Raw genomic sequence first — 21737 nt, forward strand, 5'->3', positions numbered from 1 at the left:
ACAGTATCAGCATTGACTACACAGATAGCAACCATGAAAAGTGAGCACATCAAATACTGAGGGACCATCGCCCGTCGTTGAAGAAGCACAATACTGAAGAAGCTCAGTAATCAACAACAGAAATGTTGGAGGGTATGGAGGATATCGAGGTAACCCCCCTCCTAATACTTATCATCCTGGATTGAGAAACCATGAAAATTTTTCATATGCAAACAATAAGAATGTATTGAATCCTCCACCGGTTGGGACATTCGTTTCTGAATCTGGTAAGAGGATGGCTAGGACGGAGTCTAGGCTTGACAATTTAGAGACCCACATGGCAAGCATTGGTGCTACCTTGAAAATTCTTGAATCGCAAGTGGGGCAGATAACGAAACAACTCACGTCTCAACCGTCAGGCGCTGTACAAAAGAATGCAGACCCAAATCTGAGAGAGGTGAATGCCATTTTTATGCAGCATGAGGAGATTGGAGTGGTAAGCAAAGAAGAGAAATTTGATCAGCCGACTCCAAGAAAAAGGAACCGAGGTAAGAAAGGTAAAAGTTATGATTTTGATCAATGCGTTGATATTTCTCTACTTCCCTACCCCCAAAGATTTTTACAATTGAAGGCTGATTTTCAAAAGAAAAAAGGTCTTGAAGATCTCAAGAACCTACACTCTAACATTCAGTTTGCGGAGCAGGAAGATGTGGCATTTACTGGAGAAGATGATAAGGACAGGCAAGGAAATCTTCCTCAGAAGCTACAAGACCCCGGGGAATTTGTAGTACCATGTGAAATAGGGGGTAAATTAGTTGAAAAAGCCATCTGTGATTCAGGAGCAAGTGTGAATATAATGCCAAGTTCTCTTTACGAGAAACTTGGATTGAGCAGGATAAAGCCCACAGGACTAAGCTTACAAATGGCGGATAAATCGGTCAGGACACCGCTAGGTGTTGTGGAAGATTTTGAACTTAAGATTGCTAAAATAAGGCTTCTAGCTGATTTTGTGGTACTTGATATTAAGAACAGTCAAAACGTTCATGTCATTCTAGGACGACCATTATTGGCTGCTGTTGGAGCTATTATTGACGTGAAACGAGGAAAGATGACCATGGAAGTTGAAGGTCAGCTGGTGGAAATAAAGGCATCCAAGATATCATACGATCCACCATGAACAGGATGGGTATAGTCGGGCTGATGACGTTAAACCAAGCGCTGTGTGGGAGGCAACCCACAATTTATTTTCTTTAGCATTCATTTTGTTTTTATTATTTTATTTTATTTTACGTCCTGAGTTGTTAATTTTACCCACCACCAGATCTATCACCGCCGCAGCCCATGGAAATGGATGACTCAGATGCTGCGGACAACAACTCGAGCGCCCGAGTTTTGACACTCGTGCGCAAGGTATGTGTTGTCGTGTTCTTTATTTCTATACATTGAGGACAATGCATACTTTAAGTTTGGGGGGAGGGTAAAATTGCGTTGCTTGTTAGAATTTTTAGAATTTTTCTGCAAATTTTTTTTATTTTATCGCTCAGTAGTTAGTTTGATTTTTTATCTATTGCATGCTAGATTTGTTAGGTAGAGTCATGGATAAGAAAAATGTGTGGCCGATGATGAAAATTGAATTGTGGTCCTGAAGTTTATATGTGTTCATGATAAATTAAGAGTCACAAATATTTTGCACTGTCGTGTTTGTTGACACTATCGTTGCTTAGAGACAAGTTGCATACCTATGATGCTAAATAGATGAGGGAGATCTGATTCTTGGTAATTCTTGCATGACATTGATTGATACTTTTGCAATCATAGGAATGAGCTAGGCAATTTTTCACAATATCCTTGGGGCTATATTCTTTGCTTACTGTCAATTGTAGCCCTTTTGAGCTTCAAGTTAATTGAGATGCTTAAATTTTCTTTGTGCACCTATTTCATATATCATTTTTATTGAAAATTGCATGTGACTGGTTTGTATGAGTTGACTGATGGATTGACGAAAGTCTAGAACTTGTTTGAACACTTTTCGAGGCGAAATACGGATAATATGTGACATAGGAATGATTTAGGCGATCTTTGGAGCCGTTTTGAACCTTCGAGCCTACCAAATGAACATGATATATCCCTAGTGTCCCATTTTGAGCCGACTAAAAATCAAGTGGTGTGTGTCAATGACACACAATTAGCCCTCACTTGTATCTATTCTACATCCCACAACAACTACCTAATGAAGCTTATACATTTACTGTCTTACCCAATTTTGAGAGAAATAAGTTCATGGGTGTTGGAATGATTCAAATACTCCTTGAAAAGAAAAGAAAAAGTTAAATGTGCTGAAAGGAGTTCAAAAAAAAAAAAAAAGTGTGAATCAAACGTGGTGAAGAAGAAAATATGGGAAATGAAGGATATGAATGAAAAGAAAACAGTAATTGGGTGGTGAATGAAAATAGAATGAAAATGAGTGAAGTTGATGAAGTTCAAATATTTCTCTCAAATTTTGATTTCCATACCTTTATTGTAGCCGTGAGCCGTAGCCTAACGTTACAAGCCTACAAGACCTATTAACCTTGTCACATTTATCCAATATACTAGTGGAGAAAAGTTGTTCAAGTCAAGCCTATGGATACCTGAAATACATTGTCAACGAATATAGACTTTAATCGCTTGCTTGCAGGCATCTCATTTTGTGATTTCATTTTTGGCATACTGTTGATTGACCGTCTTTCAATCCAAATAATCACCGATAAAGTCCTATGTGATCTGTGAATGCAAATTTATATTTTGATGAAGTGTAAGTTGAACTGAACTGAGGAATTCTTAATTCTGAAAGGCGAATGGGAATTACACTTCTATTTGAGCAGTCGATGGGGTAAACGAACATTGACATATCACACACACACGTGACTCTTGGGAAATCGTGAAGTACATGAAATTAGATGAGTCGGAGGTCAATATCACTTTTGCTTATCCATGACTGTAGTAGTTTGCGTTATTTTTTTTTCTCATTCTTTATTATCTTTTATTCTATTTTGCTCGGGACTAGCAAAAGTTCAAGTTTGGGGGGTTTGATAAGTGCAAGATTTGCACTTATTTTAGATTAAATTCCATTTTGAATTATGCTTGTTTCGAACAGAATTATGCGTTTTTGGTTTGTTTTGCTTGTCATTTCAGGAATGGAGAAAATAGCGGACACAAAGCCGAGTAGAGACAAGAAGACATAGCGCCATGAAACCCTCGGACAGAGCCTCGCGCAGCGCCCGCCGAGATCACGCGCAGCCGCGCGAAATGATGTGCAGGATGATCGACAGTGGTGCGCGCGCCATAGCGCGACTTCTCGTGCTACCGCGCGCGCATTAAAGCAAGAGGAAGACCTGAGAGCAGCGCGCGCCAGCGCCACTACAAGCGCTATCGCGCGCACACACCCGAGACAAACGCGCCATCGCACCACTTCTTGCGCGACCGCGCGCGCACAAACACGGGCAGATGAGCAGCACGGCACGCGCAGCAGCGCCAGAAGCCGCGCCACCGCGCGCATCGCCGCGTCCAGAAAATGTATAAATTCGCGAATCGTCTAGGTCAGAAGGGGATTAGCCGCCGTGGAGAGAAAGCACACGAAAATACACCATCTTGGGGAGGAAAAGAGGCGAAAAACGGAGTGCATACACGAGACGAAGATTCAGTGGGCGAAGAACAGCCATAAATACGAAGAACGACAGATCTGGGAACAGAGACGACACTTCGGATTTGTTATCTTTTCCTTTGTTTCTTTATTCTACTGTGTATCGATGCCTAGAATTACAAATATGTCTTGTTTTCTCTTGGATTTCGTGATGAACTAAATTCCCATTCTAGAGAATGACGTAACTTTGTTGATACGATGACTTGACACCGTTATTTATTTGATTGAATTCCGCTTTCGTTTAATTGTGTTCTCTGCGTTTACTGCACTGCAATCTACTGGCCATAAATTGTTAGTTGTTTGATTAATCTTATAACCCGGGAGAGGGACTAGGATTATAGATCATTAGAGACACATCGTTAAATGTTTATAGCGTTCGGAAGGCGTATAACTTTAGCGAGGCTTAGTAAGAACATTGTTTGCACTTATCTATGAAACGTAGATTCTAATTAGGAATAATTGAATCGAAGTTGATAGATACACTTTATTCGTCACTTGGGAAAGGGGGAATAAAACAATCTAAGTGTTCTTGGCCATTAATTGATTGGAATTCAGGAATATAAATTAAACTGTGAATAATTATCGTGGAAACTTTGTGAAATCATTTCTCTAGATACTTTCTCTCATTATTATCTCTCAATTCGGTGACTTAATTAATTTATTGTTTTCAGTTAATTCTTTCAAACAAACCAACCGTTTATTCAATCTCTCTAAATAAAGTTGAGACTATTTTAATTACAAGAATTGATATACAATTTTACACACACTGCTCCTGGGATCGATATCTGTACTCTAACCAGTACTAAAACTTGACACCGTACACTTGCGGTAGGAAAACGCGCAACACGGGTCTTGTCCAGAATATCATCCACATAGACTTCCACATTTATCCCCAGCTGCTTCTCGAAAACTTTGTTCATCAGACGCTGGTAAGTAGCCCCTGCATTCTTCAACCTGAAAGGCATTAACAAAATGTACCTCCCGAGGTGATGAAGCTGGCTTTATCTTAATCAATCTTAGCCAGGGGGATTTGATGATACCCCTGGTATGCGTCCATGAAGCTCAGCAATTCAAAGCCCGACGTGGAATCCACCAACTGATCAATATAGGGCAGAGGGTAATGATCAAGACTTGTTAAGATCGCGGAAGTCTACACACATGCGCCATTTCCCGGTAGATTTGGGCACTAATACCACATTCGAGAGCCATGTCGGGAATTGAATTTCTCGAATGTGGCCAGCCTTCAGGAGTTCTTTCACTTGCTCATCAATAACTTTGTCCTTTTCAGGACCAATATGTCTCTTCTTTTGCTTTACCGGGTGAGATCCCGGGAGAATGTTCAGTTGGTGCTCCGATATTAAGGGAAATTCCTGTCAGCTCCTGTTGGAACCAGGCAAACACATGGATATTAGCTTTAAACAGTTAATTAAACTAACTTGAGTGGATGTACTGAGATCTCGAGCCACCCGGATTTGTTGGCTTGGTCCGACTTCTACTATCTCCTGCTCCTCTTCTGCTACAAAATGCAATTCCCCTTTCTCCACCACTCTTCCTCCTGCTACATCCACTCTGGTTTTCTTCCCTTCCCTCTTGGTTTTGCTCTGATCCACTCGGACTGCTTCCACATAGCATTTCCGAGAAGATGGCTGATCTCCTCAGACTTCTCCTACCCTGGCTCCCATAGGAAACTTTATCTTTTGGTGGTAGGTAGATGCCACAGCCCTCAGCTCATTCATGGCAGGCCTCCCTAAAATAATGTTATAAGATGATGGGGAGTCCACCACAGTGAAAGAAGTCATCACCGTTTTCTTGAGATCCTTGGAGCCCAGGGTTAGTGGTAAGACAATCTCCCCTTCCAGGTAGACCACATGGCCAGTGAAGCCAAAGAGGGCAGTTTCCACAGTTTCCAAGCGATAGCCCTGAAAATCTATCTGCACAAGGGAATCTTTAAAAATGACATTTACAGAGCTGCCCGCGTCAATAAAAACTCTCAGAATGTCATAATTTTCCACCCGGGCTTGGATAACCAGGGCATCATTGTGGGGTAGATTCACCCCCTTTAAATCCTCTGGGCCAAAACTGATGACCGCCTCGCTCCTCCTCATTCCCTCTACCTCCGTACACTCCCTCCTACTCCTTGACTTCCTCGCCCGGTTGGAGTCTCCGTCAGTAGAGCCTCATGATATCATTTTTATCAACCCCGTAGCTGGGGGTGAATTCTTCTTTCTCTCAAGCTCGGGCTCTCTTCTTCTCCCGGGCTCTCCTCTAGGACTATTACTCATACCTCCTCCCCAGGCGCTGGACCGTGGCTGCCAAGATATCCAAGGTGGCAATCTCGGCTCTCTTCTATTGTGACTGGGTCTGGGGATGGGAGATGGGACATAATTTCCCTGCAATGTTTTGCAATCTTTGGTGTTATGGTAACACACTTTGTGGAGAGAACAAAATCCTCTCTTTTCTGGCCGGGGTAATTGATGGTCCGGGGCCAAGTCTCTACTACATTCTTGAACTTCCCTCTCCCGGGAAATCTTCAAAGGCACGTGATGGGAAAAGTGCCCTAGTTTAGATTAGACACCCGGTCTCCTCTCTCCTTCTTAACAGCATCCCTCTTCTGCTTCTGAGCCTCTTCCATATTAATATACTTCTCTGCCCGGGGCAACAAGTCCTCGAAATCCCGGGCACCTTCTTGGTCAATGATTTAAAAACTCACCCTCCCTCAAGCCCTAGGTGAATGCGGTTGTTTTTGTTTCAGTGGCACAAGTGGGGAAATCCAAAGCCACTCTGTTGAATCTCCTGATATAAGCCCTTAAAATCTTTTCTGGGCTCCGCTTGACCTCGAAAAGACAAAAAGCAGTCTTTTTGTACTTTTTGCTGCTGCTAAAATGGTGTGAGAACACCTTTTGAAAGTCCTTGAAGGAATGTATGCTTTGAGGAGACAATCCCTCGAACCATCTCTGGGCTGAATCCACCAGCATTGTCAAGAACACTTTACACTTTATTCTGTCAGTGTAACAGTGCAGCATGGCCATGTTCTCGAATCTGGCCAAGTGTTCCTCAGGTTCTGCGTTGCCATCATAGTCTTTTATTTTGGCAGACATAAAATTCCCGGGAAGAGGTTCCCGGACAATGGCCTCAGCAAACGGGCATCCCCTAGCGACTACCCGGGAAGTGCCCCGACTCTCCAACTGTTCCTCCAGCACCTTCATCTTCTGTCTCAGCTTTACCAACTCCTCTGCCACAGTGGGAGATTTGGACCCGGCGCTGGACTCCTCGCCGTTTCCTCCTACCTCCTCTTCCTCCCTCACTTCTTGCTCTTGCTCTTGCTCTCGCTCTTGTCTGTTTCCGGGTGGTATAACATGCTGAGACACTACTTTCATGGCCTTAACTTGCTTTGCAGCATCTGATATAATCTTCTGCAACCCTTCTGGGGTCATGGTGATGGGGTTTTTCCCGGTATTATTAACTTCAACTTGTCTCGAAGTTTTCCCTCCATCTTCCTGGGCCCAAGAATTATCTTGATTAGTTCTTCTGTTACAAGCCATATCAACGTATTGAACTCAAATATCCCACAAACAGCGCCAATGATGTGATCACACTGAGACGGGTGAGCCAGGTAAAGAGCTCCAACGGATCAAATCAACAATTTATAGTGTTTGGAGACTTTGAGTGAGGATGATGGCAAAGACTAACACCTGCAAACAAGAAGGTAACTCGTGAATGGGCGCCGGAGGGGTGTCCGACGTAGCCACTCCACAAGTATCAGCATTGACTACACAGATAGCAACCATGAATAAAGTGAGCACATCAAATACTGAGGGACCATCGCCCGTCGTTGAAGAAGCACAATATCTTGAAGAAGCTCAGTATATCAACAACAGAAATGTTGGAGGGTATGGAGGATATCGAGGTAACCCCCCTCCTAATACTTATCATCCTGGATTGAGAAACCATGAAAATTTTTCATATGCAAACAATAAGAATGTATTGAATCCTCCACCGGTTGGGACATTCGTTTCTGAATCTGGTAAGAGGATGGCTAGGACGGAGTCTAGGCTTGACAATTTAGAGACCCACATGGCAAGCATTGGTGCTACCTTGAAAATTCTTGAATCGCAAGTGGGGCAGATAACGAAACAACTCACGTCTCAACCGTCAGGCGCTGTACAAAAGAATGCAGACCCAAATCTGAGAGAGGTGAATGCCATTTTTATGCAGCATGAGGAGATTGGAGTGGTAAGCAAAGAAGAGAAATTTGATCAGCCGACTCCAAGAAAAAGGAACCGAGGTAAGAAAGGTAAAAGTTATGATTTTGATCAATGCGTTGATATTTCTCTACTTCCCTACCCCCAAAGATTTTTACAATTGAAGGCTGATTTTCAAAAGAAAAAAGGTCTTGAAGATCTCAAGAACCTACACTCTAACATTCAGTTTGCGGAGCAGGAAGATGTGGCATTTACTGGAGAAGATGATAAGGACAGGCAAGGAAATCTTCCTCAGAAGCTACAAGACCCCGGGGAATTTGTAGTACCATGTGAAATAGGGGGTAAATTAGTTGAAAAAGCCATTTGTGATTCAGGAGCAAGTGTGAATATAATGCCAAGTTCTCTTTACGAGAAACTTGGATTGAGCAGGATAAAGCCCACAGGACTAAGCTTACAAATGGCGGATAAATCGGTCAGGACACCGCTAGGTGTTGTGGAAGATTTTGAACTTAAGATTGCTAAAATAAGGCTTCTAGCTGATTTTGTGGTACTTGATATTAAGAACAGTCAAAACGTTCATGTCATTCTAGGACGACCATTATTGGCTGCTGTTGGAGCTATTATTGACGTGAAACGAGGAAAGATGACCATGGAAGTTGAAGGTCAGCTGGTGGAAATAAAGGCATCCAAGATATCATACGATCCACCATGAACAGGATGGGTATAGTCGGGCTGATGACGTTAAACCAAGCGCTGTGTGGGAGGCAACCCACAATTTATTTTCTTTAGCATTCATTTTGTTTTTATTATTTTATTTTATTTTACGTCCTGAGTTGTTAATTTTACCCACCACCAGATCTATCACCGCCGCAGCCCATGGAAATGGATGACTCAGATGCTGCGGACAACAACTCGAGCGCCCGAGTTTTGACACTCGTGCGCAAGGTATGTGTTGTCGTGTTCTTTATTTCTATACATTGAGGACAATGCATACTTTAAGTTTGGGGGGAGGGTAAAATTGCGTTGCTTGTTAGAATTTTTAGAATTTTTCTGCAAATTTTTTTTATTTTATCGCTCAGTAGTTAGTTTGATTTTTTATCTATTGCATGCTAGATTTGTTAGGTAGAGTCATGGATAAGAAAAATGTGTGGCCGATGATGAAAATTGAATTGTGGTCCTGAAGTTTATATGTGTTCATGATAAATTAAGAGTCACAAATATTTTGCACTGTCGTGTTTGTTGACACTATCGTTGCTTAGAGACAAGTTGCATACCTATGATGCTAAATAGATGAGGGAGATCTGATTCTTGGTAATTCTTGCATGACATTGATTGATACTTTTGCAATCATAGGAATGAGCTAGGCAATTTTTCACAATATCCTTGGGGCTATATTCTTTGCTTACTGTCAATTGTAGCCCTTTTGAGCTTCAAGTTAATTGAGATGCTTAAATTTTCTTTGTGCACCTATTTCATATATCATTTTTATTGAAAATTGCATGTGACTGGTTTGTATGAGTTGACTGATGGATTGACGAAGTCTAGAACTTGTTTGAACACTTTTCGAGGCGAAATACGGATAATATGTGACATAGGAATGATTTAGGCGATCTTTGGAGCCGTTTTGAACCTTCGAGCCTACCAAATGAACATGATATATCCCTAGTGTCCCATTTTGAGCCGACTAAAAATCAAGTGGTGTGTGTCAATGACACACAATTAGCCCTCACTTGTATCTATTCTACATCCCACAACAACTACCTAATGAAGCTTATACATTTACTGTCTTACCCAATTTTGAGAGAAATAAGTTCATGGGTGTTGGAATGATTCAAATACTCCTTGAAAAGAAAAGAAAAAGTTAAATGTGCTGAAAGGAGTTCAAAAAAAAAAAAAAGTGTGAATCAAACGTGGTGAAGAAGAAAATATGGGAAATGAAGGATATGAATGAAAAGAAAACAGTAATTGGGTGGTGAATGAAAATAGAATGAAAATGAGTGAAGTTGATGAAGTTCAAATATTTCTCTCAAATTTTGATTTCCATACCTTTATTGTAGCCGTGAGCCGTAGCCTAACGTTACAAGCCTACAAGACCTATTAACCTTGTCACATTTATCCAATATACTAGTGGAGAAAAGTTGTTCAAGTCAAGCCTATGGATACCTGAAATACATTGTCAACGAATATAGACTTTAATCACTTGCTTGCAGGCATCTCATTTTGTGATTTCATTTTTGGCATACTGTTGATTGACCGTCTTTCAATCCAAATAATCACCGATAAAGTCCTATGTGATCTGTGAATGCAAATTTATATTTTGATGAAGTGTAAGTTGAACTGAACTGAGGAATTCTTAATTCTGAAAGGCGAATGGGCATTACACTTCTATTTGAGCAGTCGATGGGGTAAACGAACATTGACATATCACACACACACGTGACTCTTGGGAAATCGTGAAGTACATGAAATTAGATGAGTCGGAGGTCAATATCACTTTTGCTTATCCATGACTGTAGTAGTTTGCGTTATTTTTTTTTCTCATTCTTTATTATCTTTTATTCTATTTTGCTCGGGACTAGCAAAAGTTCAAGTTTGGGGGGTTTGATAAGTGCAAGATTTGCACTTATTTTAGATTAAATTCCATTTTGAATTATGCTTGTTTCGAACAGAATTATGCGTTTTTGGTTTGTTTTGCTTGTCATTTCAGGAATGGAGAAAATAGCGGACACGAAGCCGAGTAGAGACAAGAAGACATAGCGCCATGAAACCCTCGGACAGAGCCTCGCGCACGCCCGCCGAGATCACGCGCAGCCGCGCGAAATGATGTGCAGGATGATCGACAGTGGTGCGCGCGCCCTAGCGCGACTTCTCGTGCTACCGCGCGCGCATTAAAGCAAGAGGAAGACCCGAGAGCAGCGCGCGCCAGCGCCACTACAAGCGCTATCGCGCGCACACACCCGAGACAAACGCGCCATCGCACCACTTCTTGCGCGACCGCGCGCGCACAAACACGGGCAGATGAGCAGCACGGCACGCGCAGCAGCGCCAGAAGCCGCGCCACCGCGCGCATGCCGCGTCCAGAAAATGTATAAATTCGCGAATCGTCTAGGTCAGAAGGGGATTAGCCGCCGTGGAGAGAAAGCACACGAAAATACACCATCTTGGGGAGGAAAAGAGGCGAAAAACGGAGTGCATACACGAGACGAAGATTCAGTGGGCGAAGAACAGCCATAAATACGAAGAACGACAGATCTGGGAACAGAGACGACACTTCGGATTTGTTATCTTTTCCTTTGTTTCTTTATTCTACTGTGTATCGATGCCTAGAATTACAAATATGTCTTGTTTTCTCTTGGATTTCGTGATGAACTAAATTCCCATTCTAGAGAATGACGTAACTCTGTTGATACGATGACTTGACACCGTTATTTATTTGATTGAATTCCGCTTTCGTTTAATTGTGTTCTCTGCGTTTACTGCACTGCAATCTACTGGCCATAAATTGTTAGTTGTTTGATTAATCTTATAACCCGGGAGAGGGACTAGGATTATAGATCATTAGAGACACATCGTTAAATGTTTATAGCGTTCGGAAGGCGTATAACTTTAGCGAGGCTTAGTAAGAACATTGTTTGCACTTATCTATGAAACGTAGATTCTAATTAGGAATAATTGAATCGAAGTTGATAGATACACTTTATTCGTCACTTGGGAAAGGGGGAATAAAACAATCTAAGTGTTCTTGGCCATTAATTGATTGGAATTCAGGAATATAAATTAAACTGTGAATAATTATCGTGGAAACTTTGTGAAATCATTTCTCTAGATACTTTCTCTCATTATTATCTCTCAATTCGGTGACTTAATTAATTTATTGTTTTCAGTTAATTCTTTCAAACAAACCAACCGTTTATTCAATCTCTCTAAATAAAGTTGAGACTATTTTAATTACAAGAATTGATATACAATTTTACACACACTGCTCCTGGGATCGATATCTGTACTCTAACCAGTACTAAAACTTGACACCGTACACTTGCGGTAGGAAAACGCGCAACACGGGTCTTGTCCAGAATATCATCCACATAGACTTCCACATTTATCCCCAGCTGCTTCTCGAAAACTTTGTTCATCAGACGCTGGTAAGTAGCCCCTGCATTCTTCAACCTGAAAGGCATTAACAAAATGTACCTCCCGAGGTGATGAAGCTGGCTTTATCTTAATCAATCTTAGCCAGGGGGATTTGATGATACCCCTGGTATGCGTCCATGAAGCTCAGCAATTCAAAGCCCGACGTGGAATCCACCAACTGATCAATATAGGGCAGAGGGTAATGATCAAGACTTGTTAAGATCGCGGAAGTCTACACACATGCGCCATTTCCCGGTAGATTTGGGCACTAATACCACATTCGAGAGCCATGTCGGGAATTGAATTTCTCGAATGTGGCCAGCCTTCAGGAGTTCTTTCACTTGCTCATCAATAACTTTGTCCTTTTCAGGACCAATATGTCTCTTCTTTTGCTTTACCGGGTGAGATCCCGGGAGAATGTTCAGTTGGTGCTCCGATATTAAGGGAAATTCCTGTCAGCTCCTGTTGGAACCAGGCAAACACATGGATATTAGCTTTTAAACAGTTAATTAAACTAACTTGAGTGGATGTACTGAGATCTCGAGCCACCCGGATTTGTTGGCTTGGTCCGACTTCTACTATCTCCTGCTCCTCTTCTGCTACAAAATGCAATTCCCCTTTCTCCACCACTCTTCCTCCTGCTACATCCACTCTGGTTTTCTTCCCTTCCCTCTTGGTTTTGCTCTGATCCACTCGGACTGCTTCCACATAGCATTTCCGAGAAGATGGCTGATCTCCTCAGACTTCTCCTACCCTGGCTCCCATAGGAAACTTTATCTTTTGGTGGTAGGTAGATGCCACAGCCCTCAGCTCATTCATGGCAGGCCTCCCTAAAATAATGTTATAAGATGATGGGGAGTCCACCACAGTGAAAGAAGTCATCACCGTTTTCTTGAGATCCTTGGAGCCCAGGGTTAGTGGTAAGACAATCTCCCCTTCCAGGTAGACCACATGGCCAGTGAAGCCAAAGAGGGCAGTTTCCACAGTTTCCAAGCGATAGCCCTGAAAATCTATCTGCACAAGGGAATCTTTAAAAATGACATTTACAGAGCTGCCCGCGTCAATAAAAACTCTCAGAATGTCATAATTTTCCACCCGGGCTTGGATAACCAGGGCATCATTGTGGGGTAGATTCACCCCCTTTAAATCCTCTGGGCCAAAACTGATGACCGCCTCGCTCCTCCTCATTCCCTCTACCTCCGTACACTCCCTCCTACTCCTTGACTTCCTCGCCCGGTTGGAGTCTCCGTCAGTAGAGCCTCATGATATCATTTTTATCAACCCCGTAGCTGGGGGTGAATTCTTCTTTCTCTCAAGCTCGGGCTCTCTTCTTCTCCCGGGCTCTCCTCTAGGACTATTACTCATACCTCCTCCCCAGGCGCTGGACCGTGGCTGCCAAGATATCCAAGGTGGCAATCTCGGCTCTCTTCTATTGTGACTGGGTCTGGGGATGGGAGATGGGACATAATTTCCCTGCAATGTTTTGCAATCTTTGGTGTTATGGTAACACACTTTGTGGAGAGAACAAAATCCTCTCTTTTCTGGCCGGGGTAATTGATGGTCCGGGGCCAAGTCTCTACTACATTCTTGAACTTCCCTCTCCCGGGAAATCTTCAAAGGCACGTGATGGGAAAAGTGCCCTAGTTTAGATTAGACACCCGGTCTCCTCTCTCCTTCTTAACAGCATCCCTCTTCTGCTTCTGAGCCTCTTCCATATTAATATACTTCTCTGCCCGGGGCAACAAGTCCTCGAAATCCCGGGCACCTTCTTGGTCAATGATTTAAAAAACTCACCCTCCCTCAAGCCCTAGGTGAATGCGGTTGTTTTTGTTTCAGTGGCACAAGTGGGGAAATCCAAAGCCACTCTGTTGAATCTCCTGATATAAGCCCTTAAAATCTTTTCTGGGCTCCGCTTGACCTCGAAAAGACAAAAAGCAGTCTTTTTGTACTTTTTGCTGCTGCTAAAATGGTGTGAGAACACCTTTTGAAAGTCCTTGAAGGAATGTATGCTTTGAGGAGACAATCCCTCGAACCATCTCTGGGCTGAATCCACCAGCATTGTCAAGAACACTTTACACTTTATTCTGTCAGTGTAACAGTGCAGCATGGCCATGTTCTCGAATCTGGCCAAGTGTTCCTCAGGTTCTGCGTTGCCATCATAGTCTTTTATTTTGGCAGACATAAAATTCCCGGGAAGAGGTTCCCGGACAATGGCCTCAGCAAACGGGCATCCCCTAGCGACTACCCGGGAAGTGCCCCGACTCTCCAACTGTTCCTCCAGCACCTTCATCTTCTGTCTCAGCTTTACCAACTCCTCTGCCACAGTGGGAGATTTGGACCCGGCGCTGGACTCCTCGCCGTTTCCTCCTACCTCCTCTTCCTCCCTCACTTCTTGCTCTTGCTCTTGCTCTCGCTCTTGTCTGTTTCCGGGTGGTATAACATGCTGAGACACTACTTTCATGGCCTTAACTTGCTTTGCAGCATCTGATATAATCTTCTGCAACCCTTCTGGGGTCATGGTGATGGGGTTTTTCCCGGTATTATTAACTTCAACTTGTCTCGAAGTTTTCCCTCCATCTTCCTGGGCCCAAGAATTATCTTGATTAGTTCTTCTGTTACAAGCCATATCAACGTATTGAACTCAAATATCCCACAAACAGCGCCAATGATGTGATCACACTGAGACGGGTGAGCCAGGTAAAGAGCTCCAACGGATCAAATCAACAATTTATAGTGTTTGGAGACTTTGAGTGAGGATGATGGCAAAGACTAACACCTGCAAACAAGAAGGTAACTCGTGAATGGGCGCCGGAGGGGTGTCCGACGTAGCCACTCCGATGCTAAAGTCAACATGTTGAGAATGAACACAAGCAATATTTGAGAGAAAATATGTTTAATGCTTGAGAGTTAAAAGATTTCAGAATCATTAAATGACATTAATACATGTTATTTATAGTAGAAATGGGGTAGGTACTTCGAATCTCATGCCACCTACTAAGTATGGTAAGTCGGTTGCCCATACTAGCTTCTGATGACTTCTAGGACATTCCAAGTTCAAGTTGTTCTGACAGATTTAGACAACATGTACCAATCATACTCGAGTGTGGTTCAATTCTCGAGGTAGCCCGGGTATTCGGTTACCCGAGTACTTGTATGAGAACCCGGGCTATGATGACTGCCTGGGCAGAAGAGAAAATTCCTGGTGATTGCACGAGAGACCGGCCTGTTCGGTGAACACTCGGGAAGAGGCGTAGTGCCCGGGAATTTTGAAGATAGTGCCCGAGTCATCCATGACCCGGATCCTCCCGGGGTATCAATAATCAAACAATAAATGATAATCATGTGCAGATGTCATACATGACACTAGTGATCACATGAAGAAGTTTCTCAATATAATCAAGAAAATGACTTTAACCTTTTTTCCTTGCATGAGTATCCGCATCCAAAAGAAGGGTGTGTTCACATATTCTAAAGTTTAATGAGGTGATTCAGAGAGGATGAGGGTAATCAACCTTCCTCATCCATTATCTCGTTACACGCAGAGCATAGAATTTAAAGAAAACTACTGATACGCAAAAACCTTCTCTTACTATTCTCATCTCTCAATTATTTTCTATGATAGAAGAGCTTGGATACGATTTCCCGATTGGAGATCCATGTATCTTGGCATAAAATTTGATTCTTTTTTAATGAGATCATGTTGCAGGTGGCCCAGCCAGACATATTTGAATATCAATCTCAACAAAAACCACCGACAGGATTTCTCTGGGAATTGAAATCTCTATAACAAACCTCGCACAGTATATATCGTAAAAATCAAATGCATCAAGAGGAAAAAAACATTAAAGAATAAATGATGCTAGTTACTTGCGGCAAATCATTTTGTCCTAGTTGTACTTCCTAGCTAATCCCATGGAAGAAGGCTCGATAATTCCACCCCTAAGCCTCATAACCAAATGCAGAGTCGACACTACAAATTCGTTGACATAAACTAGCCATATAGATGTAATAACAAATTAAAACAAAATAAAAAAAAAAACTTCCTGAATGTTGTAATCATCAAGGGTTCGTCCATCCTTGAGCTGCTTTCCGGCGAAAATCATACGCTGCTGAACCGGAGGGATTGCTATAAATTAGGAAAAATATACAAAATCATACATCTTTCTTAAAAAAACGAATCATTTTCTCCCTATCTTCAAACTAAGATGGCAAAACCTGAGAACCCAGTATTTAATTAACAAACAAAGGAAAGAAAAAAAAATCCCACCTACTTTGTCTTGAATTTTGACCTTCACATTGTCAATGGCGTCGCTCGATTCGACCTCGAGCGTTATGGTCACGAAATCTGCATTGTTTTTATGGCTCTGTCGCAGCTGCGGCCAAGCCAAATGTGGACACAGTACGTATGAAATTGAATTCACGGAAGGAGTATTTTACCCTTTTGTCAATAACAATAAAAACTAACCTAATATTATATTACAATTAAACAAAAGAAAGAGGCCTCAAACTAACAAGCACCAGTTCCCTCAAAGGTTTCTCATTTCTACAGAAAAGCCAGCGGCCACCAACCACCAATTCCCGAGTTCCACCACCGACGACAAACTCATTTTAGCCCTTGTAACTAAAAAAAATATATTTGGAGATTGGGTTGGAAAACAATAAAGTGAGGAGAAATGTATCCGTGCAATCTCAGGACCCGTTTGGTATGTTTTTCTCAGGGCCCGTTTGGTATGTTTTTTAATTGGAGAAGCTACAATTAAAAAAGTGCTTTTCTTGAAAAAAAAGTGCTTTTTTAATTTTTAAATTGTTTGGGTGGGCTTCTAGTGCTTAAAAAAACATTTATTTAAGTTGAAATTAGAGCTTTTTTAAAAGCCCTATTTTAGAGCTTTTTTCACTAGCTTTTTCAATAACATAAAAAAAACATCCACTAGTAGCCTCCTCTCAATCTTTTCTCCATTCTTCTACAAGGTACAATTTTTTTTTTACGTCGAGGTTTTTGTTCGTTCATTTTTTTCTGCTTTCTTTTTGCTGCAGAATCTACACTCCCTATTGTTTTTTTATGTTTTATTTTTTGAATATAGAATGTATTCGAAGTTAGCTCTTAAACGAGGATTATCAAATCCAAGTCAATTACCTAGATATACGATTGAGACTGTTGAACCTGGATTTGTTGCTGATGGGAATAATAAGGTGGATTGGACTGATCAGAATACCGAAATATTTTTAAAAATTTGTGAGGAAGAAATTGAATATGGCAATAAGCCTACCAAACATTTAAACAAAACGGGGTACACAAATTAAGTTTCAAAATTTCATGAGAGAACGGGACTTTCTTTGAATCAAAAACAATTCAAAAATAAATTGGATTCTATGAGAAAATATTTTGCACTGTGGGCACAACTTATTGGAAATAATGAGACTGGCCTTGGTTGGGATCATAACAAGATGACCGTACAAGCTGATAATAGTTGGTGGGAGGATAAGCTTAAGGTACATAATTTATATAATACATTTTAAATTTTTAATCAATTATTTTTATTTATTTTTTGTTACGTTGCAAATTACAGGAAAATCCCGAGTATTCAAAGTTTAAATTGAGGGGACCCAAGATTTTAGATTTATTGGAAAAGATATTTAAAGGTTCCATAGCAACTGGCTATGCTGCAATAGCACCATCAGAGGATCAACCAATTCATAATAATTCCAACGATGATACAAATGATTGGGATGTTCAGTTAGATGGAGAGTTTCAAAGTGATGTTTATATTAATGTTGAAAGCCACGAATTTATGGAAAACTCAACAATGGGAGCTGACAAATCTATGCAGCAAAAGAAGAGAAAAAGAAGGAGAGTGGGGAAAAAAGAGGTCCCATTGCCACTAGGTTAGCCGATCAACTTGATCATGTCCTTCAAGAATTTGAGACTCAAAATTCTATACACGAAACACCAAAAGATGATCCATGTAGCATTGAAAATTGTCTGGAGGTTCTTCGTATTTTGCCTGGTATAATGGTTGGCAGTGAGCAATTCTTCATAGTTACTAGAGTTTTTGGTAAAAAGCATAATAGGCAAACATTTATCGGATTGAAGGACTCGGAACTTCAGCTTGGTTGGGCAAAGACATTCACTAAAGATGATTTGAAGCGTTATTAACATGAGTTATGTTTTTAGGAAAAATACTTGAATAATGCACTTGTTTTTTTCTTTTATTGATTGATGAGTCAACTTTACTAAGTAGTATGTTTAAATTTTTAATGCAATAATCGAAAACTTTCAATGTTTATTGATTTTTTTATATATTTATCTTTATTCATATATTTTCACAGGATGTCTTCGAGTTCAGGCTCCACTATATCAGATAACTCTGATGCATCAAGTGATTCCGACATTTCCGTTGATTCTATTAGAAATACACATGTCTCTAAGAAAAGAATGGTTTTGTTATCTTTGTGTGGTGTTACGAATTATGTTTTGAAATATATTGTTAAAGACAAATGTAGGACATCGTGGTTATCAGGGTCTCAATGGGTGGCAGAGATATTGAATGGTAATGAGACACGATGCTTTGAAATGTTTAGAATGAGGAAACATGTTTTTTATAAACTATGTGACGATCTACTCCAAAAATATAGCTTACAGCCAACAAAAGGAGTTGATACCTATGAAAAGGTGGGATTATTTTTGTACATGATGGGTCAACCTGCTTCAGTTAGAAATGTTCAAGAGCGTTTTCAACACTCAGGGGAAACTGTTTCAAGACAGTTTCACAGAGTTTTAGAGTCCATATGGAAGTTGTCGAGAGATATCATCAAACCTATCGATCTTAATTTTACAGATGTCCCTGAATATATTAAGAATGACAAAAGATATTGACCTTATTTTAAAGATTGTATAGGGGCTATTGATGGCACACATATATGTATTCGTGTTCCGCCTAGCAAGCAAATAGATTTCATTGGAAGAAAATGGTATACTTCAACAAATGTTATGGCTGTATGCGACTTCGACATGTGCTTTACTTTTGTATGGGCTGGTTGGGAAGGTTCTGCTCATGATTCTAAAATTTTTAAAGAGGCTATGCGCAGAGAGAGATTGCATTTTCCACTCCCACCTGAAGGTTTGATATTAATATATATTATATGTTTTTTTAAATAATTTTTAGATAAATATTTACACTTTAACTCTTATTTTTTGCAGGTAAATATTATTCAGTTGATGCAGGTTATCCTCCTTTCAAAGGCTTTATGGGACCGTATAAAGATACTAGATATCATTTACCTCAATTTCGATTGGCTCCAAAGTTCAGATCAAAAAACGAAGTATTTAATTATCATCATTCCAGTTTAAGGACGGTTATTGAAAGAACATTTGAAGTGTGCAAAGCACGATGGAAGGTATTACAAAATATGCCCACATTTTGTCTAGATACTCAATTTAAAATTATAGTGGCATGTTTTGCTTTACACAATTTCATAAGACGATATGATGCGGCTGGAGATATTCTTGAACAACTCGAAAATATTGATGATTTACAAGAAATCGAGCAAGATGGTGAAAATGTTTATGCCCATGACAGAGGTACGAGATGGCAAGAGCCAACACAATAAAATATTACGGAAATGAAAGAATTGAGAGATGACATAAGAAATTCACTGCCAATAAAAGGTCGACATTGAACTATTAGTTTTTATTTAAATAAATTAAAGTAGAATGTAAACATTAACAATTGTTTTTATGGGTTTTAAGATTTCAATATTTTATTGTTTTGGTATGGATTTAATTATTTATATTTATACATCACATTTGTTTAGAAATCCGTTATAAAATATATATATAAATTAATGAGTTAAAAAAACACTTTAATGATATGTATCCAAACATATTTATTAATTTAAAAAATGTTTTTTATTTATTCATCCAAACACAATATTAACACAACTTTTACTTAAAAAAACACTTTTAAAAGCCAACTTAAAAAAGCAATTTTTTAATCAAAAAACTTTTGATACCAAACGGGCTCTCAAATCTTTCAAGTTTTTTTTATTGTTTTTTGAAAAACCTCGAGCCACGACTTAAATTTAAAGTCATGCGCGAGTTCTAAACCGACCTAAATTACGTGAACTTTAGGAATCTGAGTCAAATTTTGATTATCTGAGTTTAATTTTACGTGAACCCTATGATTCTTAGTCGAGTACTGATGAGATGGGTCGAGTTCTAAAAATCGATCCCATAGAAATCTAAGACAATCTCAAAACTCATCCAAAATTATGTTCAAGGACGAGTTTTGACATTGCACTTATGTTTTTAAGGTTTTTTAAGTAAAAAGTTGTGCTAGATTTGTCGGGTTGAAGTATGGGTCAAGTTTTTGACGAATCTAGGTTGAGTTATGTTGAACTGAAAGTCGACCTAGAGAAACCCAAGACGATCTCAAAATTCATCCCAGTTATGTTATAGTACGTGTTTTGACATTGAACTTCTGTTTTTAAAAGATCTCTTTTAATAATGGATGAATGCTTATGTTTTCAATGTGTATGCTTTTGTGTCATGAGGAAATGAGATTAACTTAATGTACACATGTATAAATGTGTGGTTCTTTTATATGTGTGTGAGTAAGGGTAAGCAATGAATTGAATAGGTACATGAGAAACATTTCTTCCTTGTTAAAAGTATGCATGTATTTATGTGTAGTATTATGAATTTTATAAAATATTTTACATGTTGAGGTGTATTAATTGATTGATGGATTGAGACATTCTGATGCGAACACGGTTGGTCAAGCTCCAAGAGAAGCATGATTTCTTCATCGTTGCCGACGGAACCAATCACGAGGGGACGACTGAAGAGGTTCAAAGAAGCATTGTATGGGCTTATGAGCAAAGAAGAAAGAATTTACAAGCGAGGTACATGGTGCTGAAGGGTTCGTGATGCATGAAGGTACGTTTGGGGACCAAATGAACATTATTCAAGCAATAATTGAGGAAAATCCCCGAATATCATTATCTTGCAAAGAATGAGAAAGTCTGAGCCTACAAAGACCTCACTCGGGCCTGTACACGGGGTCCGTGTCGACTACACTCGAGGACGAGAAATACAGTGTCTACCCGGACCCTACTCCGGACCCGTACACGGGGTTCGTGTCCACAATCCTCGACAATGAGATGATACAGTGCCTACATGGACCTCACCTCGGACCCATACACAGGGTCCGTGTCTTTGGTGGTATAGATTTTTTACCTTATTTTATGCATTGGATAATTTGGGAAGTTATCTTTTCATATCTTTTGATTTGATATGTATATTTAGGATAATTTAGAACACTTTTTGGGATTAATGAATTTGATAAAATTTCTTGAGTTTTGTCTCAAACTTTCAAGGTTTTTTTTGTTTTTAAAAATCAAACTTATCAAAGATTTTATCTTTGTGACGTTTGTCAATTGTTTTCGCACGGATTGTCAAGGACAAATTCTGTAGAGCCCAAACTCAGTACACGTATAACACATGCATTTATTTAATTGTTAAAATTATTTATTTAAGTATAAAATGATTTTAGTGATGCATGAATTAATTAAATGCATTATTTTAAATTATTTTATGTTTATATTAAGCACGTTAAAATGTTTTCTTGAGTTTCATATTTCAGGTGATTACCTGATGCAGGATTGAGAAAAAGAGACCGGCGACGAGTTTGGCAATTTTAAAACATGGTATTTTATTTTAAGTTAAGGATAAGACATTAAATAAC

The 21737-nt window shown here is 40.1% G+C and overlaps 1 long non-coding RNA gene across 2 annotated transcripts in view; it reads right to left on the reverse strand.

The window, feature by feature from the left end:
- Positions 1-16680, reverse strand: part of LOC140807980 (uncharacterized) — a 46997-nt gene extending 30317 nt beyond the window's left edge. Inside the window, exon 1 of one of the 2 annotated variants that reach the window (XR_012112786.1) lies at positions 15862-16680. This is a non-coding gene — a long non-coding RNA (uncharacterized lncRNA). Of the gene's footprint in view, positions 1-15584 lie in introns of both variants that reach the window. The other variant, XR_012112785.1, reaches the window with a different exon arrangement.
- Positions 16681-21737: the final 5057 nt, after the last annotated feature.

Source organism: Primulina eburnea, chromosome 12 (genome assembly GCF_022965805.1).
Source record: "Primulina eburnea isolate SZY01 chromosome 12, ASM2296580v1, whole genome shotgun sequence".
In the NCBI taxonomy this organism is placed as follows: Eukaryota; Viridiplantae; Streptophyta; class Magnoliopsida; order Lamiales; family Gesneriaceae; genus Primulina; species Primulina eburnea.